A 19179-nucleotide genomic window follows, 5' to 3' on the forward strand; every position below is an offset into this window, starting at 1 on the left:
GCAGTTCCCTTCCCAGAGAAGTACACACCAAGGATCAATACTAAAAACACAATGAAACACTCTAGTACATTTGCACAGCGCCATGTGTGAATAGGCCATATTATGGTCCCCACTTCAGAGAAAGTTAATAATACGAAGTAAGACCCACTCCAAGGACAGCTAATGTTAGTGTGAAGAACATGTTGTACTGCAGTCACAAAAGCGATTAACAACAAAACGAAGATGGGTCGGGTCAACATGGTAGTTTACTGCATAATCTGGTGATGAACCAAAAAGATCTACAGGAGGCACTGCACAACCAAACCACAGCACAGAAAGACAGACAACTCCCTCTCTGTGATTTCCTCAAATCCAACTTGACAAAAACCAGAAGAGAAGAAAGGAGGGGAAAATGTTATGAAATAGAACATACAACACAACAATTTGAGGTGATTTAACAATTAATACACAAGTGCCGACCCTACCTGGCACTAATGGTAGGGCACTCATCTACTGCGAGGCCGACCCGGGTTCGATTGTGGGCCGGGTCCTTTGCCAACCCTTACCTGTATCTCTCTCCCAACGCGCTTCCTGTCACTATCTTCACTGCCCTATCTTGTAAAATAAATAAATTGAAAAGCCCCTTAAAAATAGTTTATTTAGTTTACTGTTTTTCTATCATTACTATCATCTACTATCATTAAACTGTGCACTTGTATAAGGCCTATTTCAGACCAGAGTGGGAAAGCTGGATGGGACGGAAGCGATTTTTACTGGCAGTGGTGAAATTACAGACAGCACACTACCACATCCATACCACAAGGGAGCACTGACTACCTTTTGGGACAGGCGGTGAAGCGCCGCGGGACGGAAGTGATTTTTTCCAGCGTTGGTGAAAATACACAGGCTCCGCTCCGCGCTGCATTTGGAAAATGGAACTCGAGCGTATTTTGGGCAGCAGTGGCCGGCGGGGTCCCATTCATTGGCAAAGTAGCGCACTTAAACCAAGATCAATATTATGAAAATGAGGAGCAAATTTTGCCTGCGGCGTCCAATCAAATCAACAACATAAGTGTTCTATTCCATTTGATTCGCCGCAACGACCTGATGACGGTTGAGCTGTCAGAATGGAATACTGAATTGCACCTCTCTTCGCCTCGCTCGTTTCGCTTGCTGTGTCCCTAGCGTCAGTCGTCCCGCTGTTGTTCTGCCACGCTCTAATGTGGATCTGGCTGAAGTATATCCACATGTTTGTATAAATACAGTGCACGTTATTTAGTGCCAGATGTATTAATACCAGAAAAAATGCAATCTCTGTCTGTTCTGTTGTAGACACGACACAGCCAAACCAGGAGAATAGAAAACAGTAGGGAAAGGCTGATGGCGAGGGAGGTAATTAACCAAACTGAGCCTGTGACTTTGGGTCCACTGACTGTAGTAGAAACTGGCAGTCCGGTAGGGGTGATGACTTGGATGAATCCTGGTGGGTCACTGCTGCTGACATGGTTTCTGATCCAGTCTTCATAACGGGACACTCTGGCATTGACTCCGGGTGAGTTAGGTCTGGCACAGCCATGGCCAAAGCTCACCACCCCAGACTGGACCCAAACCGCATCTTGCTTGTACACCAGTGGATCACCGCAGTCATTCTAAACAACCAATAAAAATATGAATCAACAATTCAAACACGAGGAGGAATTTTGGAATGTTATGTGAATTTTGGTGTAGCCCCTTAATGCACACCGTACCTCCAGTGGCACACTGTAATAGTCATTGAAATGTAACTACCATAGAACTACAATACTGTACTATGACACAACACAGGCCCTTTAGTAATGCACCACGACTTGGTCATTACCATACTGGTAACTGGTAACAAATTTATAAAGCCGCGTCTTAAGGGGTTAAGTGACGTAACGGTTACCACACAAAAGCCTTTTCCTCCTTCAAGCTGTCCAGTACAAATCATATTTTGTGTGATTTGGTAAAGGTCCAGAAGGTCGCCACACTCCTTGTTCTCCATGACAGGAACCTCTACTTCCTGCAGATTCCCGGGGGGTGGAAGAGGCACTAGAGAAGAGTGGGGGACAGCATTCAAAGGGTTAAAAGAAGAACTCAGGGGAGTTGGCTAATGAATTATGTTGCATTAAACACTCAACTAAAAAAGGTAGGACACTTGGTAAATATTGAGCAAAAACAAAATACTATTTTTTTCAAAACCTCTCTCTTTTTTTACTAATGTTGTACCACTACACTCTGCTAGTTGGTATCCGTTACATCAGATACACCATGTAACTGAGGTCATCCTGTGCAGTCCACCACTGGGCTCAAACTTGTGACCTCTCATATCAGAAAAGGGAGGCAGGCAGATGCGCCAAGTGAGTTAAACTATCAGGCCGATAGCTGACGGTACATACACACCGAGATATTCACGTTCCCTTAACGTGTCTGGGAGCATCGTGAGTTCGAGAGGTTCGCAGACTGCCTTGCACATTGCACAGTCAGCGTCCACGATCTATTCGCGGGCAGCAGCCATTCATTTTCAATGGAGCACACTCATTGAACGCAGACGTCTGTGCAGGAAAATAGACTCGAGTTCTATTTTCAGACATGCGCCGCGCTTGCACCGTGCTTACACCGCGCTCCTGTGTGCAAGGCATGATCTGTTTAAATGTATTTAATTTATTTAAATTTAACCGTTTCGGACTGATACCAGACACATTTAGTGGACGTTCAGTGGACGTCCACGCTTGCAGTGTGTATGCACCGTGAGTGGCAGGCACATCTGTGTGAGGCTACAGGAGGGAGGTTTACAGTAATAGTTGCTACTCATTACAGTACAGTCAGCCCACATCCTGAACAGCTGTGAAAAAAAAAAAAAACTTAGCATGGGTGCCATTTTATTCAGTCAACAGTGCCATGCCCATCATCTAGGTATATTTCTATGGGCCACACAAGGAAAATCGATAGAATAGCTGTGAAAAGCATTTAATATCATGATTAAGAAACGTCACCTCCTTCTCTGATGGCTCCCCAACCAGTGATCCAGTGGTCTGACCCCTCATTGAAGATGCTGTCACTGGCTGCCAGACACACAGGCCTGATGTAGTTGTTGAAGGCCACAGGATTGGTCAGCCTAACCAGAGCTATGTCATTGTCACTGGTGGCTGAATCATAACCGGGGTGTAAAATGATCTCGGCCATCATTCTTGTCACTTCGTTTGGGTTTGAACCATGCAAAGACTGTCGACCCAATCTGACGATCCATCCACTTGGATCATCACTGTTAGGGAAATTAAAAAACAAAGCAGAAAAACTATTAAACTATCAATATTAGCTGTGTTTTAATACAGTAGATATAATAGAGAAAAGTTATACATTATACCTGAGGAAGCAATGAGCTGAAGTCAGAACCCACTCCTTGTTGATGAGAGAGCCTCCGCAAAAGAGGCCTCCCTCAAGACTGACCTGCCAGGGCCAGCTACCTGCTGTGGCATCCTGCCCTCCAACTATCCGGCTGTGCAGATTCAGAGGAGCCATGCCACAAACTACAAGAGAAACAGGAAGAAAGGGATCCTTGAGTTACCAATATCTTGGACCGAGACTACAGGAATCGTTGAAAATATTCACCTCAGGGATCTGAGCTATCTAAGAAGTTAAGTCTATCATAAAGACTTTTTGCACAAATGTTTGTTTTGTCTGCACAATTGTGCACATACGATGCACAAATGAATCAAAATACTAAATACAAATATTTTCAACATATCCAAGTTCACATGGGTAGGGAGCTTCAGAGATAGTCCGAGAGGCCAGACCATGCATTTTGAATTACTTTACTTTTTTTAAATTACACCACCAAAAAGTTGGCCATCTTGAAAGTATTGGTCTCCAAAATGTAATCAATTCCTGTACTCAATATGGATTGTCAGCAACACACACGGTTTGGAGCAAATCTAAATATCCCCATGAAGGAATTCATTTGTTTACGGTACTGTAACTTTACTGTAGTGAGTTTCGATTGATTTCTGTAACACAAAGCTGAAACAGGTTATTTGTTTAATGAATGCAGATAATTGCGTGCGTGCAAGGTAATACATCTGGGGCACAAGATACAGGGCTACAGGACTGCCTGGAGTGCAAATCTGTCATTGATCACAGTGTACTTTGTGGATGCGGTAAGGCTGTTGGTTGGCAGGCTATCAAAGCATTGGAATGCTACCCAACATGATTGCAAACATCCTGGCAGAAACTGCTGTGTTGGCACAGTACGAGTGATGATATTTATGCAGCTTCGTATTTTTATACAAATGGCAAAGGCAAGGTGCTGGTATCATTATTTGAAATACCAAGTCCGTCTTCACTTGCAGAAAATGCAAGCATTTTTGAGTTATGCCGATGTTTGTTTACAGACTGCAGGCATTGCAGGCATTGTCAGTGTTTACTCATGCATTGATTGTTATTGTACTAATTCAGTCATTGTGGCTTCATTTATTTATTTACACACACAAGAAAGAAAGCACTGATATTGTATTTAACAGAATATTGTCAGGTTGACAGGCAGGGAGCTCCAGAGAAGCTTGATAACTTACTGGCTGCTGTAGTGCGTAGTCCTGTTGGCCTAGAGGTGGGGGCTGTTGTAGCTGGTGGTGTATTCGGAGGGGTAGTTCTAGGTCCACTGGCAAAGTCAGTTGTGTTTTCTCTGGTGGTAGCGGTTACACCTTGATAGAGAACCATGGAAAAGAGAATGATTATTACATGAAAGATCATTCAGTTGTCATCAGTGTCAAGTTTACATGTGTGCAGTGATTGGGTTGAGAAAAAAAAAACAGAAAAGCATATAAATCTGAAATCTGGGCACCATCTAAAGCGATTTTTTAAATCTTGGTCTCAAGAGAGATGAACAGACCAAGGATATGGATCACTGCAATCATGTTGTGTGGTCTGATGAGACCAAGATAATTAAAAAAAAAAAAAATGCTTTAGATGGTGTCAAGCATGTGTGGTGGTAAACAAGTGAGTTTTACCAAAAAAGAGTACGATCTGTCAAGTCAAGCATTGGTATTATTAGTATTAGTATTATTATTTTTAATAATAATAATAATAATAATAATAACAATAACAATAATAATAATAATAATAATAATAATAATAATAATAATGATGATTACATTTAGTTCAGTTCTTTCAAAAGAAGGATATAACGTTACCAATATGTTGTGGGTAGGCCTACTCAACAAACCAAATGTCAAATTTTAAATGGTGCTTTTTAAATTACTTCTTAATTTTACACAATAAGCCTTAACAAATTTACCAACATGCTCTATAGCAAGATGACACTAAAATGAGACACTCACAATTCAGCATGGCAATTACAGTAAGGATCCATCTCGTTGTTGATACACCCATGTTGACCGGTGGACAATCTAAAACTCTGCTTACTTCCCCATGGTGTATTTTCATTTAAATTGGCCCCACCCTTTTTTGTCAAATGAAAGTAAAAGAATGTCAGTGTAACCGGTCGGACTAGTGTTGCCTTAAAAAACCTGGCACTGACAACACTACTGACGACAATTCTGGTTTCTGGCTTAAGCATGTTGGTGCCACTACCTTGGAACAATGCGCCAGAGCCAATCACTGTGCCACGTGCCAATACATGGGTTCTAAATTTTTGTTTTCTCCTGACTGCACGAAACTAGCTGGGCACAACTGAACCTCCTTTGTTGGAAACTGCTGTCAGTCAAAAAATTACTGATGCCCGTTTGGGTGAGGGCGGCCGCCTTACGAGTCGTATGCATACATTTGGAATATTTGTTAACTTTTGAGTGCACCCCCAGCCAGGGATTCCAAAATGCTAGGCGGCTAGGTGTTTATCATTGGAAGTCCCATTGGAGCCCTGCACAGTGTATGACAAGAACCTGTTGTCTTGTCAGCTAGCGGTTTTATCCACTTGCTCGCACGTTGTATAGTCAGTGACACCGTTTAGAAGATGCAATACCTTTGAGATTTTAAAGTCAATGATAATAAGGCAGGGCCGTTGCTAGACTAGCAGAGTATGTAGAGTGCTTAGGGCACCAGCTAGTGCTTGGGGCACCCAACCACTTTGCCCCCAATTGGGGCCTCTTAAATTGAGACTGACCAAAAAATGTCATGAGTATAATGTTGATTTACATTACAAAACCAAACAAAAATTTGTGAGTTAGTAGATTATTATCATTGTTTAATTATGAGGGGAGGGTCTCCTGATCACTTAGAGCTTAGGGCCTCCAAAATCTTAGCAGCGGCGCAGCATCTGTGCACAAATAAAAGACATTTGATGCAAGGTGCGCCCTTTTTCTGTTTAATGTCATATTGAAAGTTAAACATTAGGCCCTACCTTGGCTTAAAGGGGCATTCCACCGGTGGAGACATGAATATGAATTGAAAGTGGATCATATATGTAGTAGAATAGTAGCATTAGGGGTGGGTATTGGCAAAGGGTTCACGATTCGATGCGCATCACGATACACATGCCACGATGCGATTCTATCACGATGCATTGCGATTCATGTACTACTGTGATGCATTGCGATATTTACTTCAGTATATGTGTAAAATACAGCTTATTTGTCAGTTGCTGTGTAGCTTTCTTAAGTCAGTTCATTCTATTTAAGCATTCTATCATCTGGGAGAGAGCTTATATCACAATAGAAATATTACCTATTCTCTACTGAACAAAATAACCAGTGGCAAATCGAATTTTATTGTTATCAAATAATCAATTGTCATGAATCCATGCAGTATATTGAGAAAATAAGTATCACGATACCTTGTCATGAATCGATGCATTGTATCGTGAGAGTAAGTATCGCGATGCATCGATATGACGATTATTTTGCACACCCCTAAGTAGCATACATTTCTAATTTGGTGCCTTCTTGGCCGAGAAAAGGCAGAAAATGACTTTTTTGTCCTTGTGGATTTGTGACAATAATCTCCATAATGCATTGCAATGCCCAAGTTCCACAGGCCACACCCAGACAGCTCTGCCAGTAAGTGCATTCGATTTCTCATCAACGCATGCATGCGCATGTAGACAGCAATGCACTGAAAATGCTGCATGACGGTTAGATTTCCTGTCAAACTTCAAAATTTCAGTGATGTTGCGTTGACGAGGTGACATGTCACATGGTGTCAAACTATCGCGGGATGAATGCGACTGCAGTCAGATCTTGCTACCTCTGCAGTTGCTTATCCCATTCAACGCTCGTCTGCGGACTGCCTCCGAGGTCACGCGCCCATGAACTGGTTGGTCAACAACTCACTCACGTGTGTATATGGGTCATGTTTCACATCTCAATGCCTCAATGCCAGTGATTTCAATAGCACTGGCACATTGCTCTGTGAAAGGTCTGTTAGCACATTAGGTCCAACCCCCTATGGGCGGGGTTGAAAGGGTGGGAAAATGGCTTGTAGTCTCAACAGAAATCCACCTCTCTTACACTTCGTCCTACAATGATGATTTACATAAATGATTTACATCATTGTAGGAGGAAGTGTTAAGTGCTAAATACGGATTTCTCCTGTCTCAAGGGGAATTGAGAGAGTGTTGCACGACCATTCAAAAGTATGACTGTGTGTCTAGCAATGGAAAGCCTAATGTAAATGGGTGGAGTGTCCCTTTAATGGTAGGGCACTCGTCTGCTACGCAGCCGACCCGGATTCGATTCTGGCCCGGGTCCTTTGCCAATCTTTCCCCGTCTCTCTCTCCCAAACATTTCCTGTCTCTCTCTCAAACTGTCCTGTCTCTAAAAAAGTCTAAAAGACCAAAAAATATCTTTAAACAAAGAAAGTTAAACATTACGGAGTATTATACCAAACTGACATACTTTAATGGATTTATTGATAAGTAAAAGCTCTGAAACAGCAAATGTGCATAATACCCTTATCCACCCAATGCATTTCTGTGCAGTACACCACTGCATGGGTATGCCAGTAAGCCCTACATGTATTAGTGGTCACACATCTTAATGCAGTGAAAGTTATTTAATGCCAGATATGTCACATTTATTACAGAAAAATTCAATTTCTGCCATGTTGTAGACAGGTCATAGCAAAAACAGGAAATGGTACAGCCATTCATGCTCTCTGGTTTAGCCCAGTGCTTAGCAAGGATTTTAATTCAATCAGAAAAGGCAGATGAAGAGGGGAGTAAGGAGGATGGACAGGCAAACTGAGCCTTTGATTTTGGATCCACTGGCAGCGTTAGTGTTGGTTTCGGATCCATTGGCTGTAGTAGCTGGCAGTCCGGTAGTGGTGACGACTTGGACGGTGGTTGTTGTAGGTGGCAGTGTGGTAGGGGTGACAACTTGGACGAATCCTGATGGGTCACTGCTGACGTTGGTGATGTTTCTGATCCAGTCTTGATAACGGGACACCCTGGAGTAGACTCCGGGTAAGTTAGGTCTGGCGCAGCCATAACCAAAGCTCACCACTCCAGACTGGACCCAGACTGCATCCTGGCGGTACACCATTGGCCCACCAGAGTCGCCCTATGAAATCAAACATTATTAGTCAACAATTGCAATATATTTTCTATATTGTACTGTATATTTTTAAGGACTTTAATTTTAGGACTAACATTTCAGGATTTTTCAAGATTTTCAGGACTTTCATATTTCAGGACTACCTGGCAAGAGTCTTTTCCTCCCTCAAGGTGTCCAGCACAAATCATGTTTTGTGTGATATGGTTAACTCCTAGAAGGTCACCACACTTTGTGTTCTCCACGACAGGAACCTGCACTTCCTGAAGTTTCCATGGATAAGGAAGAGACTCTAGAGGAGCAAAAGATCAGGGGAGAGGAGAGAGGAGGGCAGCAGTCATTGTAGGAGTAATTACTTATTTATTGGTGGAATTTAAAAGATAAATAGTAACATATTGCTTTGTAGACGTGTACATAGCCTGTAGAACAAAGAACATCATGATTAAGAAATGTCACCTCCTTCTTTGATGTCTCCCCAGCCAGTGACCCAGTTGTCTGATCCCTGGTGGAAGATGCTGCCACTGGCTGCCAGACACACAGGCCTGATGTAGTCGGTGAAGATGACGAAATGACTAAGTCGAACCAGAGCTATGTCATTGTCATGGAAGGCCCAATCATAACCGGGGTGTAAAATGATCTCAGCCACCCCTCTTTCCAGTTGATTTGAACCATAGACAGACTGTAGACCCAAACTGACGGTCCACTCATATGTATGATCGGCACTGTTTGGGGAGTGGACATACATAGACAATTGAGTGTAGGCCTTGAGATCCGTCTCAAGTCAAGTCTTACTGCCCAACACATAGGTTACGAAGTATCTTTAAAACTCATAGTTGCAATACCTACTCTGACCACAATCCTACCTCATACTTGTTTGTGAGCAGACATTTTGAGGTGATCATGCTCAGGGCCCCTAAAATGCTCCTGAACATCACTAAATATTACAATGCTATGCCAAAACAACATAACAATATAATACCAAATAAGCCAGATTTTTTAAATTAAATAATGTATCTTAAAAAGTTGGGAAGACTCTTAATTAAGATTGGTAGGTTTAGTAATGTGTCAGTTGATGTATGATGAAACAATGACATCATACTGCTACATCAGCTATGAAACTATGACATCATACCTGTCAAAACAGTGAGCAGCGGTCAGCACCCACTCCTTGTTGATGAGGGATCCTCCACACACATGATCATAGTTCCATTTCTTTAGGCTGACCTGCCAGGGCCAGCTACCTTCTGTGGCGTTCTGCCCGCCAATTATCCTGCTGTTCGGCTTCAGAGGAGCAGTGCCACAAACTAGAGGAGAAACAATGAATCATTAGCAAAGGAAGGGTATATTCAAGACTGTCTGTCTCAGTATGTCTCGGGCAAAGGTCATGGCAGATGGGGACATGTCTTTTCGTCGAATGCATTCTTCCGAGGGGACCATCGTATAAGCCATGGGATCTTTCGTCGAGGACGTTCCGTCTACCGCAAAAACCTACGAAACGTCCTTAAATTTGAACTAAAGATCCTTAGGTTTGAACTAAACGTCCCTTCAGAAAAATCAGCTGTTTTAACGCTCATTTTAATGCTCATTGTTGATTTAAAAAGGTAAATCGGCTGTTTTTAATGCCAGCTCATTTTAACGGCTTTTAAGTTTTAATGTTTTTAAATGTGCTTAATAAATAAAATGTACTTACTTACTCATTTTAACTGGCCTTTTTTTTATGTATTTTGTACTTAGGTTAAGTAGCCTAAAAATAAAAATGCAACTTAAATAAAAATAAAAATGCAGACTTTTAGCCTACTTTTACTCCGTTACAATTTTTGACAATTATCTGTTACTTTCTACTCCTTACATTTCTGGAATATTTGAGTGAACTAACTTTTTAGATGCAAAGCACCAGCAACAAGAGAAAGCTGTCTGCCGACACTTTGATGTTTCTGATTAACACTCATTGTCAATTTAAACATGTAAATCAGCTGTTTTTAATGTTCATTTTGGTCAGTTTTACTGTTTTTAAGTGTGCTTTAGGCTATAAATAAAAGTTACTTAGCCTATAGACCTAGGCCTACTCATTTTAACTGGTATTTTTTTTCTGGAATTTGTACTTACTTAAGTAAAAATAAAAATGCAGACTTTTACTTTTACTCCGTTACATTTTTTGACAATTATCTGCACTTTCTACTCCTTGCATTTCTGGAACAATATTTGAGTAGCCCCAGCTGCGGGCAGAGAGGCGGGACCAAGCCCAGCCTGCTCGCTTTGAATCAGGGCAGCGTGCGTCTAGAAGTCTTGACCATTGAGCACATTTGGTTGTCATACAGCGAGTTTTATGACTTTCTGGTAACTTTTTAGATTAAAGCTTCTAACGACAGTCTTCTGGGTGTTTGGAATACTTGTGGAGAGTAGGCCTATTAGCTTCACTATTCAAATTAAGTGCAAAGCACCAGCAACAAGAGAAAGCTGTCTGCCGACACTTTGATGGTTCTGATTCTGAATGACAACAAATAGTTCACACATGAGCCAGAAAAGACAAAACAGTGTCGGAAAACATTAGCCTACAGAATGCACCCGTGTTAAATCCTACAGTAAAAAAAAAAAACAGACAAGGCAGAATACAGAGACAGGATACAGAGAGAGAGAGAGAGAGAGAGAGAGAGAGGGAGAGAGAAAACGTCCCTTCAGGCTGCCTATTTTTTGGTTGGAAAACGTCCTCCAATCCCTTCAAGCCTTCAGGCTGTATATTTTTTTTTTTTAGGTTTTTGTTGATTTGAAAATGTAAATCAGCTGTTTTTAATGTTCATTTGTTGAATAGTTTTTGTTTGGAAATCGTCCTCCAATCCCTTCAAGCCTTCAGGCTGCCTATTTTGTTGTTTAATTTAAAAATGTAAATTAGAATTAAAACAGCTGTTTTTAACGCTAATTCTAACGTTTTTTGTTGATTTAAAAATGTAATTCAGCTATTTCTCACGCTCCTTTTAACTGTAAAGGCAATGGTCTTGAGCAATTATTTTATTTGTAGCTATAGACCTCGTTATTAAATAAGCTAGCTGCCTATTTTGTTTTAGGTTTCGTTAGAATTCCTCCAGACAATATTGCAACACACACTTTGCACAATGATATCGAATGAGTTCAATGTTCTTGCAACACTTTCCCCCTACCCATATCAACATGAATGGAACATTCTTCTTAGTGTGCGCGCGCTCGCTTGAAGGTGATTGATTGCAATGTGGGTTTGAAAGTCAATTTTCACTTCGCGATTCCAGAGCAAATCAGCTGGTACTGCGCCGCTCGCTTGCTGGTCAATAAACCTTGAACTGAACCGTGTTGTGTGTGTGTATGCAGACGCGTATACCAACGTCTGTCCAAGCCACGCGATGCACAGACAGTTCCAACACCAAATAATAAAGAGTAGGCTACATCAGAGCAGTGAGTCTTTAAAATCAGTGAAACGGTGAGAAGGTTTTTTTTTTTGCAACCATGGTTTTAGTTGCAACCATGCATGTTTTCTGTGGAAAACATTAGGCCCTCATGGCGACGCCAGGCTTGCTGAAAACGATGACGGACACATTCAGAATACACATTTCTTAATGGGAAGTTGTTGAGAACAAAGTATTCGCTAATGGGCGTGAAGTCCTGTCATGCAAATGACCTGCCGTGTTCAGTGGAGCGGTACTATGGCTTACAGAGCAGCGCTCAAAGTTAACGGTGTCCCGACGTCCCGGGGACCATAAGAAATGTTGCGAGGACACAAAGTTATAATTTCTGGGACAATGCCGGGACCGTCCAAAAATATCAATGAAAAAATTCTAAAAGTAGGATATTAGATTTGCAAAGCCATTACACAGGGACATTAACTCAACACCAACCATCAGCGAAAATAGCAACAGAAAACTTTCAGATAACACTACTGTAACATAATGGGATATGTGCCTTTAAACCGCATCATAAGTCTGCCGTGCGTTCGTGCGCCATGTGATCAGCGCACACCAATTGGCAGTGCTTGGCACTCTTTAAATAGTTGGCACAGCCCTCTCGGAGAGAAGGTGGCAGATTTGTGTGTGCTCTTGTGGCGATTGTGCCCTTGTTGGGTTTGGTGCCGCTGGTCGGGTCGACTCCGTGCAGGGCCCCACTTCACGGGAGAGGGATTCCGTGGGGCAGGCTATTGTCTGTTCCGGAGGTGCGACTGCAGAGCGGTTACTAACTGTCTACTTTCCCGGCGCTCTGTATTTGGTATGTAGCCGTCGCCTCTGTCCTACATCGCACTCATATATTTTAATTACAAAAGTGCTCACTATGGCTGTCACTGTCGCGTTATAGGAGCAGGTGTGCGCTCGTCGCCTTGTGGTTACGAGACAAGCGTCGTTTTCTGCACTGTTGTGGTAGGTCCCCATCATCTGCTCATAGCCTACTCCTTAAGTGTGCAGTATCTGTTTGCTTGTGTTTTACGGTAATTTCTGTGTGCAGGTACGTGGATCTCCACCTGTTGGCTGTCTGCGGGCTGCTGCTATAGCCTATAGTTGCCGTAAGGATGTGAATGACTGTGCGCGCGAATGTGTGATGCTCGTTTTCTTTGATTTCCTTATTTTGTGTTAAAGAGAAAGTGAGAGTTCTCTACCTGTTATTTATTTGTTTTCTTGTACTTTTCTTTTGTGTGTTTAAGGTTCGCCCCACTCTGCTTGGGCTCTCCCAGTGCACGGGTTTTCCCCAATTAGCTGGTTTGCCGTGCGCGTTTGTAGTGAAACTCCACTTTGCAGTGTTACTGGTGAGGGCTTATGCTTAGCCTGTATTCTACTTTATTTATTTTTGCTGTGCTGTGTATATTTAGTGGGGAAACCTTGGCCTATGTGGGAGTGGGTCCAGGAACCTTTATTCTATTTTGATTGTGGACTACTAAAATAAGTGTAAGATAATAAAAGAAAATAAGTGATTTGAACCCTGTCTTTGTGGTCCTTAACGAACCTGTGTTGCCTGTTGTTTACAATTACTGGTTGGAATTAAACTATATTCTGGGGGCGAAATTCCCCCAGTGGCGTAGTCGTGCAAGCTGTTTAAAATTGCTCATTATTATTTTAGTAAATTACCCAAAATTGCCACTCTGCTACAACTCCATGCATTGTGTTCTAGAATGTTGATTAAGATTTCGCAGCTGCAACTGCAAGCGCGTTGTTCTTCGGAACACATCGGAGTGCTGAGAGGAGATCCCGTTGGTTATGCCATTTCACCCTGAACTAGGAATGCTGTCAGAGAACACGGGCTCTGGATTGTTGATTTTGCAAGCTAATGTAACCGAGTGTAGGTTTACCAAAATCTGAATTTTACTTTAGGCTATAAGATTTACAAGGTGACTACGCCAGTCTCGTTTAGGGCGAGACAACCCAGCTGTTATACAATCAACTTCCCCGACAGGTTCTAGATGATGAATGAGGACACAACTGTTGACACATATTATTTTTATTTTCTCTTTTCTTGTTCAATACTTAAAATGTGAACGCGTCCTTATCAGGACGGGTGCAAGGCAGGTCACAAGTAGGCTACTGACAGCAGTGGATTACTTCATTGATGACTGGATAATTGAATTGGTAGGCAGCCAATAAGTGGAAACAAGCACTTGGCTACACAGTGAAAATAAAGTTAAACCAAACCAAAAGATAAAAAGTAAACTGAAATAACACAGCACACTAATAAAAGATGATCACACGGCACACAAAAAAAAGGTTCACTATGTAGCAGTACAGGTTAGCCAATCAGGCCACTACACCAAGGAAGCTACAACTCCAGCCCCTAGAACTACCACGCTACAGGACTACACATTTCACTGCAGAGCTCGTTGACGCAACAAAACAAACAAAACTCAGTATGAGAAAGACGGTGGTGTCCCCCCACTCTCAACAGAATGCCCCACTCACAACACGCTGTTGAACGTGTCTCGGACCTACAGATGGCAATGATGGGCAGTATTAACAGGGGTTTACAACACCGTTACTTTACATATTCTAAATCATGAAAACTAACCACATCATGGTCCCTTACCTGTGGGCGCAACAGAGCGGGCTAGGAATTCAGGCACGTCTCCCCGTGGTAGCCAGACCCAATTGGATGCTAAAGCAAAGTGGCACCAATTAACAAAGTTGAATATTAACTTCAGGCTCATTCAGTTAAGCACACGCCAACAAAAGCCTACCTTCACCAAGGTCTACGCGCGCACGACGGGGTCCTCACACCACCCCACAGCAACACCGCACCTGCCCGATAACAGCAGCGAGCCCAGGTGAATCCAGACCTGGCATCTCGCATTTGAACTATTTACGGAAATTTATACTCTAGGAAGTGTCACTACGTTGCCCCTTCCGCTGGGTCCCAGTGCCCGCCCTGCTAGCCCACAGGCAAGTAATGCCAATCTTGGGTAACATACACGCAACAGGTGACAGGTCCAACCTGTCACACTAACAAGGATATATTCCAGTAGACATGGTTAAGCTGTGAGAGGAATGGAGTTTGGTTTTGCTAATATTTCAGGTAAGCAACAGCGCCAAACAATGCGCAGTTGCCTGTTGCCACCTGTCGCGTGCTTATCTGCCCAAAACACCAGAAACGCAGCTTCCAAAGTAGATTAACCCTCATTCATACATATCAGAAACTGCCTGTAAATGACTTTCCAGTATCAAATAGTTAGGGAAACGGCAAGCAAGCTAGCAGGGGTAGTTGTTAGCCAAGAACGTCAAGCAGTTTCATTCAAATGTGGCTGGAAATGAAGGCGCTATATTCTTAACATTGTCATACAAACACAGTTATTTAATTAATGTTGACGTATCCGTGTATTGTTTCTGTGCTGGTAAAAGCAGAAATGCCTAGTAGCCAAGGTCTAATTGAAAAGAGAAAAAGTCCACCGCATATTTGTTTGACTTCATTGATTACAAGCATGAAGAACGCGCTTCAATTTTACAGCATTGCCAGCCAGGCGCGGAGTGGCTATCGGGAGATCGGGGACTTGTCCCGGTGGGCCGCGGCAGTGAAATGTAATACTGCAAGCGCTTTGCATTCTCAGCCAGCACTGGAGTCTTCATTGTTTTGACAAGCGCTGGATTCCTACTGTCCACATCTATATGTTTTAAATAATTTGATTAGCCAGTATTTATACCGTGTACCAGACGGCAATACCTCACTGATGGTTTCAAACAGTAAATTGGCCACACCCCTTCTATACTGATAATTTCCATACACCGTAGATCGCGGGAGTTTACTAGATCTTAGTAACACAGTTTCGTTTTCAGTATTTGAAGAACCTGTGATAGGCCCTATTTAGATTGGTTACCAAAGGATGTAAATATTAATAAGTTATTGTAGCAAAGTGGGCTTTGACGTTCCTTTTTCATTTGCGGTGCTTACGTCATCACGTCACGCCGACCTATCAGCTGATCTCACAGCTGATTTCACTCCAGCTGAGACGCAGGCTCTTCGCAAGCTAGGAGGAATAGCTGTCGATCAACGTGCTTTCCTCTGTCCATCCAGACGCGCATTCTGGTCTACTCTTTGCACTCCGATCTGTTGCCAAATTCAACTTGGCGTGATACGCTCTCCGCCTCATACAAGTCTATCTACCGGTGCCATCAGCTGTTTGTTGGCTACCCTGTTCATCTACCAAAGCTCCGAGAGCTCTCTCCTTCTGGTTCAGGTAGGCCACCCAAATGACGCCACTTTCGCTAAAGTTTTGATTTGTTTGACTCGGGTCTAACCGATGATCTATTTTGTTGTAGCGTGGGTTTGAGTTTCCTCTGACTCGTCGGCCCTTATTGTCTCCCTCCTCTCCTCTTCTGCTGTTGTGGAATGTGAGTATACCGCTTCAACTTTTCATCACGTTGTAAAATTGGTACAATAGCCCAGTTACATCGCATTATCCTCTGTATTTGTAGGCGCCTGGGTGTAGCTGCAGACTCCCGGTTCGCTCTGAATTGCTGCTGTTTTGTCCCCCCTCGATACGTGCTTCGGACTGGCGCGTCGCAAGTGTCCGATTATCCGAGGGCTATCACTCCGAAAGCATTCAACAGCCCAGCATATAAGTATATAATAGGGCAAGCCACAACTCGCGCCGGTGGCGTATGTGGCCGAGTTCAGTGTGTGCCTGCGTGAATGTATAAATGAAGCGAAGGACAGCACTCTTCAGATTTCTTTTTTGTTTATTCGCCCACGAACGTTTCGGGCAGAGCCCTTCTTCAGCGTGTAATGCCATTTGCACCCACATGTGGTAGGTGTGTCCTAAAATAGGGTGTACACCTGTGACCCCATGATTGACACCCAAAGTTACATGTTACTTCCCCTAGGGGGAGTGAAATCAGACTACAATGTGTTACAAAATCTGATACCAAATATCCCAGAATGGAAAAGTAAAATTAAATACATATGTGGCTGCAGCCATAAAGGCTGGAAGGATTTTTCTTTTTGCACATTTCATGTTTGCACAAATAAAGATGTTTTATTTATATTTTGTACTTGAAAATATTGCACATTTTGTATGACGATTATGACTATTAAAATTATGTTTTATTATGGAGAAAGATTGTACATTGAATGTGAAATGCACTCAAACTCCCACGATGCATTGTAGATGATGATGTCACTTCCTCTTCAAAGTTAATGAATGAAGGCTACTACTAGCGTTGATGGTTTTGGCATGGAGAAAGGGTAGCGTTTGTTTAGCTCCCACAACTTTACCTCAAGTGTGTCTGAAGCACAAGGCTTCATCAAGTTTTACTCTAAGCTGAAAGTTGAAGTCAACATTTTCCTCTTGGTCTATAACCCGGCAAAGTGGTATGTTGTATTTTATTTTATCTACTATTTTTATAACATTGGAGTCTGTGTGTGTGTTTATGGATATATGAGTAATGTTGTTATGTGTTTGTCTGTGTTTGTGTCAGTTCTACGGTGTACAATAAAGAAACACATCAGTACGAGAACCTGGTCTTGGCGTTAATACCGAGGGGAGAAACAGTAGAACACTACGGTGAACGCGAGGACTGAAGGACGAGAAGCAGCCGAGCTGAAACGCTGTGGTGGAAGTCGTGGCGAACGGAATAAAGGACGAGAAGTCGCCGACCCTGAATGCGTTTCGTCCGGCAAAGGAGTTCGGAAAGAAAGACGGAGTAGTTCCACAACTCGACTGCGTGGATTTCGGTGCGGGCCCAAAGCAAGGAGCACACAGCAAGGCAAGCAAGGAAACGCTTAAGGTTGGTGGTGCCTTTGAAGTTGCACAGTGTGTGTGACTTGCCCTCAGAACTGTCATCGTCTTCTACCCGCGGAGTTTAAAGGATTTATGAACGTTTCCATTCATCGAACTGTTTTGAAGAGTAAGCTGATGCTTAAACCAGCACTTGAAAGTTATCACGTGAAGTTTGCACAGGTTGAAATTGCTGTTTGCACAATTCTACATTGCTATATTTGTACAGAACTTCGTTTGCTTGGATTCTTAAATTAATGTGTTGTGGCCTATTGCACATTGTAGCCATTTATGCATGTTTGCACTGATTTCCTTGAACCTTTTGACGTGTTGTTTTTGTTTTGTTTTTTGCTTCATCTAATCCTCTGAGTGATGTTTGGGTGTTGCCTTTGCAAATGAGTGCAGTTATTGGTCTGGACCTCTAGGCTACACTTAATAAGTCTACAGTTTATACCATTTAAAAATCTTATTGAAGCTTACTGGTGCTACATATGCCTATTTATGCAACAATTTAGGCATTTCTTTCATTTTCATTAATGTATAAGTAGCACAACAACAAGATAAAATGTCACACTCAAGGGAAATAACAATACAAAACACACAAAATGGAGACCTTCCTGACCAAGACGATTCTAGAAAAGTTGTAACTAAAGATGACATTCAAGCAGAAAACACAGAGGCTCCCGAACCTAAAGAGGAGGGCGGCGACGCCACAGAGGAGGAGACAGAGGAGCCACTTAGGAGGAGTCAGCGTCCACGTGTTCTTTCAGAAAAAGGAAAACAATTACAAGAGGCCAAACTGAAAGACTTGCTAAAGACATTTGATCGCATGTATAAACGGTGGAAATATCATATTAACGGATTAAAGAGAGCAATTAAGGGCCAAGAAGACTCAGACTTTATTGTGGAAATTATTGCTGCTATTAATGTCCAACAAAATGATTTAAATACCACCTATGAAAGAATCCGAGCCATTTCAGTACCTGACCATGAACTGAGGAGAAGGAATGACTGCTGCTGTGCTATAACTAAGGCTGCAAGGGAAAAGGCCCTGTGTTTTATCAGTGCTACAGGTAACCCAGATGACATACCCTGGCCTGAGGCTGATTCTGTGTTCGACCCCACAGAGTCCAGTGTCCGCTCTCTGCGATTGTGCCCAACCTCCAGAGTTTCTAGCCGTGTGTCCATCAAGCCTACACAGGAAAAGCAGCAACAAGCTGCAGCCGAGGTGGCAGCAACACATGAGGTTCTTAAAATTATGAAAACCCAGCATGAATGTGAAGAAGAGATCAGAGAACTGGAAGCAGAGGAGAAGAAGATAACTGCACAGCGAGAGGCAAAGGAACGTGAAATGGAGGCAGAAAGGGCAAGGGAAACGGCTGTGTTTGTAACAGAAAGTGCGGCTAGAAAAAGAAAGTTGGAGGAAAAGAAAAAGGAGGTGGAACGTTTAGAGGAGTTGAAAAGACACAATGC

The 19179-nt window shown here is 42.6% G+C and overlaps 1 long non-coding RNA gene and 1 pseudogene across 1 annotated transcript; one reads left to right on the forward strand and one right to left on the reverse strand.

The window, feature by feature from the left end:
- Nucleotides 1-278: 278 nt before the first annotated feature.
- LOC134466945 (transmembrane protease serine 9-like) overlaps nt 279-19179 on the reverse strand; it is a 37468-nt pseudogene continuing 18567 nt past the window's right edge.
- LOC134467954 (uncharacterized) lies at nt 16966-17440 on the forward strand. The gene is made up of 2 exons (XR_010038666.1): nt 16966-17300; nt 17408-17440. It is a non-coding gene; the product is annotated as an uncharacterized LOC134467954 (long non-coding RNA).

This window comes from Engraulis encrasicolus, chromosome 17 (assembly GCF_034702125.1).
Source record: "Engraulis encrasicolus isolate BLACKSEA-1 chromosome 17, IST_EnEncr_1.0, whole genome shotgun sequence".
In the NCBI taxonomy this organism is placed as follows: Eukaryota; Metazoa; Chordata; class Actinopteri; order Clupeiformes; family Engraulidae; genus Engraulis; species Engraulis encrasicolus.